The sequence below is a fragment of the Diospyros lotus genome, chromosome 8, assembly GCF_014633365.1.
Source record: "Diospyros lotus cultivar Yz01 chromosome 8, ASM1463336v1, whole genome shotgun sequence".
Classification (NCBI taxonomy): Eukaryota; Viridiplantae; Streptophyta; class Magnoliopsida; order Ericales; family Ebenaceae; genus Diospyros; species Diospyros lotus.
The window spans coordinates 41,439,490-41,446,984 of NC_068345.1; positions in this window are offsets into that span (position 1 = coordinate 41,439,490).

Here is a 7,495-nt window from a genome sequence, read left to right on the forward strand (position 1 = left end):
TTTCTTGGAAAGAGCAACACTTTTGTTTACTTACCAACATATAACTTACCACATCCTCATGTTGATTTTGTCTCTTTTAAAGATCAACTCATGTTTTCGAGAGTATCAAGATATACCTACTGTTGCTTCAATCTTTTTATATCACCAAAAGTAAAATTTGAGACAACTAAATAGAGCCTATTGCTCACAATTTCTGGGGCGCGTAATATTAAATACACTACCAAAACCAGGTAAATAATCGTAATTAAATTCTTCCAAAGGCCATATAAAAAAAAAACAATTGTCCCACCATTTGCTTAATCTGGAAGCAACTCCACAACATATGTCTATACCAAGGACTATTCTACCTCGACCTAGGAGCATAATTATTATTTCATCACAACTCCTGAATTCCCAGGCTAACTAATCATTTCTTAGTAACCTTAACTTCACGAATTTCTGTCGTGAATGAAATTATCCTAGAAGAATCCTTCACAAATCTCTGTTAACATCTTGCCAGATTTTGTTTTGTCACTTGAGATTACTTTTCCTTCTTTCGATTTTTTTTTTTTTTTTATTATCGACTACCATATTCCACATAGCAATTAACCTGCTTAGGTCATCTTCCAATCCTTCTACCTTTCAATAATGATTTAGGGATCCTACCACGATGCTCTGGTCCCTAGGAACTTGGACTCTAAACCATACATAACATCCTCAGTGTTGCCCCAAACTTTGGCACCTGACTGTCTCCACAGTTCACTGTGTTGCTCCGATTTGTAGGTATCACACCCCAAACCGCGAGCCAACCACCAGTCCTCTGCCTTGGTCCTTAGGCTCAGATCCATTGTTACAAACCAACACCAATGGTGTTATTGTTATGCTTAGAATTCCTCATTCTATCTCTGAGAGCTACAGTGGTTCTATTGGTACTAATCCAACTCCCTGATCTTTTGGCTTCCTAATGTTCTTTTCCAGAGTAACACTCAATCGTATCGAGCACCCTTATCCTAACCATTCCTAAGACTTCGGATTTCTTTCCCACAATTTAATCTCTTTTACTTTCCAAATTTGTTACGCATGTGACGGAACCTCACGCTCCTATTGCTGCTCTTGCAGACGTTCATAATTTATCAAACACTCCAGCATCAATTGTATTTCCAGTTTATCATTTTCTAAATTTATACTAGATAGTTCAACCATATTTTCGTCACGGCCGTATGCTTAATCTATTACAAGATTTATTCCTCGATTGACTTTCAACTAACACTCACTATACAGGTTAATATGTCAATCATTCCTATTGCTTTGAATCTATTAGGACCAACTTCAATTTTGCTAAGACCTAATCAAATTCCAAGATATCTTTATGAGCTTAATCAAGCTTTAGCAAGCCTCAATAGTAATACGCATAATTCCCTTATCCCAAGATTTTTTTTTTTTTTTCTAATTTCCAATGTTCGTTTTAAATCACAAATCTCTAATCTATCGTTGTTCCCTATATTATTTACAATCTCAAAATCATCGAGTAAGGCTCCATTTTGCAAATTCTCTTTAAGCCAAAAGATTCTTTTAACTTCCAAGGGAAAATCCTAATCCTCGAAACATGCAAACTTTACGTTTTACATCCTATTAACTTCCGATCATAGCTTGATCCTAACTATAGCCAATTTACGGTCGATCCCTCTTTGTCTCGTAGTCACTATTCGAAAATCCTATATCATCAAGATTTTATTCAAAAGGAAAATTCCCACTATAACCTAGAGCATTTTATTCAAGCTAATTACTATCGAGAAAAACTTCTAACACCTCAAACAAGAATTTGATCCTTACTTAGTTTCGATTCATTTTTCTTGTCTAATCCTAAACTAATATCCTCGATACAGTTCTCTTTCTTTTCTTTTCTTTTTTTTATCATCTCCCAAAACTTCCATAAAACTTAAATCTACGTCTTAACTCTCTCTGTCCTTGAATAACATATGACTCGTCCCTATGAGTCGTTTTCTTAAGGTATTATTTCTTTATTATCTCTGTCATCAATTCCGATTTTTCTATCTCAATATCCCTACCAACACTTCTGGATTCCTAAAATCCTCAAGCTCTGTTCTCTAAAGCACTTATCAAATCATCCTGAGTTTTTTATCGGGTCGTTCCTTAGGATCCTCAATCTATACCAAGTCATTCTTTTCCTTGAATCCTTATACCATTCGATCAAACCTGACTTACAATTAGGATATGCCATATTAAACTAATCGTCCACAACTTGTTTCTTCTTAATAACCACCAGTTATCCCAACATTTAGTGAGATTGATTTTACTAATGATCTTCAATCTACGGTTTTCGATTCTTACGAATCCTCAGTTATGGTTTGTCGAACCAACCTTACATTCGACCCATATTGTTTGATGCTAATTCCCAATCCAACGTTTCATCACTCAGCAAAAATCTAGTATTCTTCAATTAATAATGTCAAAGACTTCAACCGACAAACCCCCAAATCTCTAAGCAGGGATTTTATCTTTATGACCTATCGGCTCCCCTCCTCTAAGTCTCCGTTCGAGATTTTCACTAGTTAGCCCTAACTGAATCCGTTCTTCTTAAGTCCTCAATTTGGATATCTAACTTAACCTTAAGATCTTCAAGTCGTTTTTCTTTCCCACGCCCTTGACAGGTTCTCCTAATAATCTCCATCGTTTCGATTATCTTTGTCAAGGCATGACACCACCATTATTTACCATGTCCCAAACGGGAGGGTACTAAGACAATTCACTAAGATTCTTCCGAAAGAGATTTTATACTATACTTCAAGTTGTACCGGAATTACCAAAGTATTTATTCCTCAAAGGTTTTGGATTATATATCTCTTTCATTTCGACGACCCTCTTCACTAGCTTCCTAATTTCCAAAAGATGTGAACAGAACTTGTTCGTCTTCTCTTGACGCTGAAAGTATATTCAAATTGAAAACCTCAAATTTCACCTCTCTAGAGTCTCCATACTATTTCGACTATGTGCCGAATGTCTTCTAGAATCCATAATCCCGTTCTAAGTTCTCATTCAATAGTTCAAATCATGCTAAGTTCAACAACCTAGTCAAATCGTCCTAGGGTTTTAACCTAGGGCTCTGATACCAATTGTAACACCCCGTCTCGCCAGGCGTGTCACTATAAGGGTATTCCCGGGATTTCTTTTTTTTTTTCTCTTTAAGTTACACACGCGCGGTATTTCAAGAACAATCTTCACATGCAGAAACAAAACCCCGCGAACCCCAGTCTTGCCCGTTTAACTATCAAGATCAATAATCTTAAACTAAACGAGTCTTAATACAACGCAGCGGATACACTAATACCAAAACACCATTGTATTTCCATAGCAAAATACTTAATACAGATCAAATGATAAAATCGCTATTATACAACTGTTCATTTACAACCTGAAATACATACTAAAGCCTCCAAACGTTACAACGACTAACAAACTAAGCACCATTGGCCCTCAACCGGCCACATCCTTGCCTTCGCAGCAGTCCCTGGCTGGAACATTAAACGTTCCAGGGGCATAACCCAGATTAGATGATAAACATCTAAGTGAAGGTATGAAACAGTTATACAATGCATGAAAGACATACGAACATGACATACTATACGACAACATGCAAGACACGTCTAACTCGAGATATCACCTTGACATACTTAATCCCTCGAATGACCCACTGTGACACACGTTCACCTGGTCCAACGTTAATCCCTCGAGTGCACCGTCGTGACACCCGTTCACCTGGTTTAACATTATTCCCTCGAGTGCCCCCAGTGTGACACCCGTTCACCTGGATTAACATTGTCCCAATCTCAAGCAGACCCCATCCCGCCCCATACGGACCCAACGATGCAATTAGACTTGACCCTATATGATATGAAAATTTACACGCCATGCACCAATACTTTTAAAAATAAACAGTTAATGCAATATTGACACAACGAATGTAAGTAAATGCCTTGTAAAATGAACTAAGTCTAGGAGCGTACAAATACTCACAAGAACTCACCAAAAGCACTTTAAGACACTTTCGAGTCAAGGTAAGGCTGAAATCAAACCACTCACCTTGAACGAATTTGGATTGCCTCGATCCTTGTGCACGGCCTCGATTTGCGTACCAAGCCCCAAATACTTGAACTTGTGCTCAACCTCAAGCCAAGATACTTCCTAAACATCAGATTTAATTAAGGAAGCATTAAAATCTATTTTCCTCAATTTTTCCATAATTTCCTCTATTTTCTCCCAACTTTCTCCTCGTTAATTCCAAAATAATTATTTCTTCAACTATTTTCCGAAATATTTCAACACAATAATTCCTAGAATAATTAAATAAAAATATTGGAATTAAAATTACCAAAATAGCCCTTCGCACGCGCTCTCACGCGCCCTGCGCGTGGCTGCGCGTGGAGGCTGGCGCGTGCAGCCACGCGCGTCGTCTTCTTCCTCAAGACCCGCCGGCGACGACCCCTCCGATGACCGATCTAAGCACACCCCCTTCAAGCCCTCGGTGAGTCGATCCCAACGGCACCATTTTTAGGCCGAAAGCTCGCCGGAAAATGGCCCAAACGGCCAGTTGCAGGTCGGCGGTGGCGGACCGCCTCCGATTCTCGGCCGAACTCGAACAACCCTCAAACTCACACCAAAATGCTTCAAATTACTCCCAATCTCTTCTCCTCGATGCAAGGATCAAAAGCCCCTTAATCACTCTCTCAAAAACATCCAAAAACACGATCGATTTTGAGCTCCAAAATCCGAAACCCTCGGCCCCTTTTATACCCAAAAACCGGTCGAAATCTGGCCAATCACCGGCCATAGCTTGGTCACCAAGCATCCTCGCGCCGGCTACCACCTCCCCCAGGTCGCCCTTGGCCATCCCTTTGCAGAGATCGGCCTCCACGTGCAAAGATTTGCGGCGGCCGAAATCTGGTTGCTTTGTTCACACTATGCAAGTTTGATAATTTGCACTTTCACCCCCTTGACTTTCCAAATGACATTTCTGCCCCCTTCCAAAGCACCCCTAATAAATCCAAATATACCTCTAAGTCCCACAAGTTTAGTACATCTCATTTGACCCTTAAGATTCCTGAAAGATTACCGTTTTGACCTCCCTCGGGTAAAATTAGAAAATTGCACTTAGGCCCGATTGGTCAAATTGACCTTAAATCCATTTGATTCAACCCGAAATCGCTTAAGGGTTGTTCTACACATTAAATACTAGTCCCCAACATGCTCCGTTGACTTTTCGGATGTCTCCTACGTCGATTCGGTTTTCCTCAGCCCGGTCAATAGCTGTACCGAAAACTGTTCCTGATCCAATTTATTTAATCACTAAAAATCATAATTCGAATCACTTGTCGATATTATACCATTTTCCTTGGCTATCTAAGGTCTGGGGTACTCCCTCGAGCCACTTCGGTCTTTTAAGACTGCAATAGTGTGTCCTAAAGCCTTATTCTTTTGATAATTCCACTTGTACCATTTATCAAATATTATTTATGACCTCAAATCATTCCTGGGTATTACAGTAGGTCTTAATCTGTACTCTGTTTTTACTTCCTCAGAACCTTACGGAGTTCCAAGGTCTGGTCTCTCGACGAGAGTCCGAACTTCAAACTCGGATCATCTCCCTGGAGTCTGAAGTGGAAAGGCTTCGAGGGTTGGAATCTCTTTCTTCCCAACTATTGGGTCTCGAGCACCGTGTTCATATTTTAACCAAGTCTGTGGAGCTGGCGCAAGAAGATGCCCGATTTGGAGTTGGTCCAGAAGAACATGCTTGAGGCTAATCAGGCCAATTCCCGACTTGGGGAGGAGCTGGATTCCACTAAGGTTGTTAATCGCCAGCTTCAGGAGGATATAAAAAGACTCACTCTAGAGCTGAAGGAGGCCAAGAAGGGACAGGTCGAAGCATTGGAGTCTTATTCCCGGTGCAAAGAAGACCTTCGTACTGCTCATGCCCAACTTCAATCTGCCCTCAAGGATGCCCAAGTGGCTTTTCAGAATGGTCGAGAGGATTTCCGAAGCTCTGAAGCTTATGCCGCGGAATTAGAAGGAGTTCTTCGGGGTGGGTTTGAGCATATGAGAAAACTCATCAAAGAGCGCTTCCCGAACTTGGATGTAGACTCCATCCCCTTCGATGTTGTCGCCGCCTTGTCTTCTTTAGAGTAGTCATTTTTTGTATTAAAACCTGTTGTCGTAATAATAAAAGTGTTTAGATTTTTCACACAATTTTCTTTTGAAAAACAAGAAAAAGAAGGCCGCTTGGGATCAGGCTTGATTCTTCCCTTTTTTTTTTTTTTACCCTTCCTGCTCATCGCAAGACTTGGTCTTCGTCGCTTGCTCAAAAGGGTTCGGCTCCGGCCCCCCAAGGATCGCGCCTGATCCTCGCAATCTTAAGCCTTTCGAGGATTCGGGACCCTCCAAGGATCACATCTGATCTTTTGCTTTTGCCGGAGGTTCGGGCCTCCCAGGATCATATTTGATCCTTTGTTTTTGTCGGGATCATATTTGATCCCTTGTTTTTGTCGGGGGTTCGGGCCCCCCGAGGATCATATCTGATCCTTTGTTTTTGTCGGGGGTTCGGGCCCCCCGAGGATCATATTTGATCCTTTGTTATAGTTGAGGGGTCTAGCCCCGTTGAAGGTATGTCAATTCTTTCCCTTCGCGCTGATGTGCCTTCCCAGATCTTTGGAAATAATGAGTTTTTACGCATAGGAGAAAAAATGAATTTATTCCTGGATAGCATACGCAAAGCAATAAAAAAGAAAAGATGCCAAGACATATAATGTAAAATTATTACTAACTGATCATATGAAGATAATAAAGAGCTATCACTGATAGAACTTCCTCAAGTTCTGCACGTTCCATGCGTTTTTCACCGGTGTACCTTCGAGGGTCTGTATTTTGTATGCCCCCGGGCTGAGGACTTCTGTTACTTTGTAAGGACCTTCCCAATTTGGTGTTAACTTATCTGTTTCTTGGGCTCCCTGAACGTCTGCTCGCCTTAGTACCAAATCTCCTGGTAGAAAGTTTCGTGCTCTTACTCGTCGATTGTAGTATCTCTCTATGCGCTGATTATAAGCAGCTTGTCGAATCTTCGCCTGGTCACGAAATTCATCAAGGAAATCTAGGTTGTCCCTCAAACTCTGCTCATTGGATTCAGGGTCGAATAGCTCTACTCGTAGCGTAGGTACTCCAATTTCAACTGGGATTAATGCTTCCGAGCCGTAGCATAGACTGAAAGGAGTCTCTCCCGTGGAGACCTTCGCCGTAGTCCGGTAAGACCACAGAATGCTCGATAGTTCTTCTACCCAGCTACCCTTCGCCTTATCTACTCTTGTTTTTAACCCACGCAACAGAGTTCTGTTAGCGAGTTCGATTTGGCCATTAGCTTGGGGGTGAGCTACCGAGGTGAATTGTTGCTTGATTCCCAACTCCTGGCACCATTCCCGAACGGATCGATCAGAAAATTGAGTGCCGTTGT